Source organism: Capra hircus, unplaced genomic scaffold, assembly GCF_001704415.2.
Source record: "Capra hircus breed San Clemente unplaced genomic scaffold, ASM170441v1, whole genome shotgun sequence".
Lineage (NCBI taxonomy): Eukaryota > Metazoa > Chordata > Mammalia > Artiodactyla > Bovidae > Capra > Capra hircus.
The window spans coordinates 17810-20365 of NW_017217286.1; the positions used below are offsets into that span (position 1 = coordinate 17810).

General features: G+C 44.2%; 1 pseudogene; it reads right to left on the reverse strand.

The window, feature by feature from the left end:
* Positions 1-504: 504 nt before the first annotated feature.
* Positions 505-1725, reverse strand: LOC102188671 (annotated as a pseudogene).
* Between the last annotated feature and the right edge of the window lie 831 nt (positions 1726-2556).

Sequence of the window (2556 nt, forward strand, 5' to 3'; positions counted from 1 at the left end):
AAAGACAGGTCAACTTAAAAAGTATCAGCAGATACATGCTTGACTTTATCTTATCATCTATAGACATACATTAGAATATGTAGTGAATACATACACCTTTTCCAAAGGAATACCCAAGACACAAGTAGCAATAAAGTTATAAATGACAGTCATCAATCAGATGAAATAATTTAGATGAAGCTTTTCTCTCTCGAAGAGATGGGGACTGGGCAAGTGGTCAGGAAGGAAATACAATGCGCTTTTAACTTTGTATGAAAAATAATGTTGCTGATAATATTGCTGTTCCACGTTGCTGAACATAGTTCTGTTTTTGCCAAATAAATCCTCTACTTCAGATTGCTGTCCAAATGCTTTATTAAAACTCTGCTTCTGGCCTTTGTTTTGGAATCTGTTACTTTTGTTGCCACCTCCTGATCGCTGTCCCCTGAAGCTTCTCCTTCTTTCCTGCCTTCCCCTGACACCTCGGTTGCCCTCGCGCTCTCCCCTGAAGCCTCGATGGCCTTCTCACTGTCCTCGGAAGTTGCGATATCCTTCCCGCGGACCTTCTAGCTCTGGTTGCTCTGCGGCCACAGAAAGCGGCCCGTGCCGTGAATCACGCCGCTCTTCCTGCACTTCTGCTACTGATGCGGTAGGGGTATCAAAGCAAACACCCTGCTTTCCTTTGAGAAAGACCATTCCCTTCACTTTGGAATCAATATCCTCACCCAGCTGCCTTTTAAGTTCTTTCCGAGCATAGCTAATGTTTGGCATTTCAGTTGAGCACCACAAGGTCATGGCCACAGAGCCCGCTTCGGAGCTGATCAAGGAGCGCTGGTCTACCGATGCGGCCCCGGAAAGGCGGGCCAGGGCTGCAGCCAGGGCTTCTGCAGCGCCCTCTCCGCAATCAGCTGCTCGGCTGACCGCTTGAAGTTACCAGTCGCAGTGGGAGGCACCAAGTCCAGGAGCCTGATGGCATCTTTGCTAGAAGCTTTTATTATCTCTGTTGCAGAAGGAACAGCTATTTGTTTAAATTTAATTCCCGCTTTTTGACCTTCTTGGGCTGGTAAAAGCAGATGCAAACCCCAGTCCTCTCGGCTCTACCTGTTCACCCATAACAATGAATATAGGATTGCACATGCTTTGGTGGAGAACTTTGAACCACCAGATCAACCTCGAGGATGTCTAACCCATGTGCAGGAACATTGGTTGCAACCAAAACTCCAAAATCACCATTTCTAAAACCTTTCAGGGTGATTTCCCTTTGCTTCTGTGGAAGTCTCTGTGTAATGACTGGGCATCCTGTCTTACAGCCACATTCTGTGACAACTCCTGGGCTTCTTTCTTCATTTCACAAAATATGCTAGTGTGCCCTTGATAACCACTGTACACTCAGCTCACGTCTCCAGTAACTGCTGTCCTCTGAGTCCAGTGGCACGTGATAGCCAGATGCTCTAGAGTTACTGCCTTTTTCTGCGTCCTTTTACCAGTCAGGTCCACTTGTTTGTATGTAGATTTCATGTATTTTGTAGCAACATTATACACCCAGTAGGGGCAAGTTGCAGAAAAAAGCAATGTTTGGGCATTGTCTTCTGAATCTTTCTTGTATGTCACACATAAAATCTCTTCCACTTGATCAGGAAGGCCCATATCCAACATCTGGTCAACTTCATCCAGGATAACATGCTTAAGTTTGGTGAGATCTAGCTTGCCATTCTGCAAGTGGTCTTTGACATGACATTTCTCCATAAAAACAAGCCACTGCCAGGTTTTTTGTGATGTCACTGAAGTCTCTGCTTACTTTACCTGCCAACTCCCTTGTGGGTACAAGAACCAGTACCTGAGGGGCATGACCTCTCTTCCAGTCTTGCAGTTCTCCAAGAAACTTCTCAACCAAAGGGATAGCAAAGAAGAAAGTCTTTCCAGTTCCTGTCCACACCTGTGCAATCAAATCCTTCTCACTATAGACACAGTGAAACGTCTTTGCTTGTATAGGAAACAGGAAGGTCACCCCACAGGCTTTGAGAAGTTTAATGGTTTCTTCAGATATGGGAAAATCAGAGAAAGCTCCTTCTTTTTGCTCCACAGTCATTCCCTGTCTAACTCACTGTTTTCTTCACTGGCAGCTTCCTTGGAGTTGGAGTCAGGTCCAGAATCAGGGAATCCATTCTTGAGGGTGGGGCTTTTCTCTCAAATTTCTCCATTTATTTCTTTTTCTTCCTTCATCTTTTTGGGCTTAGGTGTACCCAATTCTTCCTCAGAAGGCTCTTCATTTTTTAAATCACTTTTTTGGCTTTAAGAGAAACAATTGTCTTTTCACAGGCCTCCTTTGATTTTTTTGAACTTTGGTTTTAGGAGAAATAATGCCATCTTAGGATGGCTCCTCTTTTTTGACTTTTTAGATTTAGGAGAATGCACGTCAACCTCAGAAGGTTCTCCTTTCTTTTTAACCTTTTTAGTTTGGGGAGAAATCATTTCTTCTTTTTCTTCTGCTTCCTCTTCAATCTTACTAGATTTTGGCTTCTCTTTTTAACCTTTCTTCTCATTTTGCTTTTGGGGAACCTCCACTTCTGCCACGGC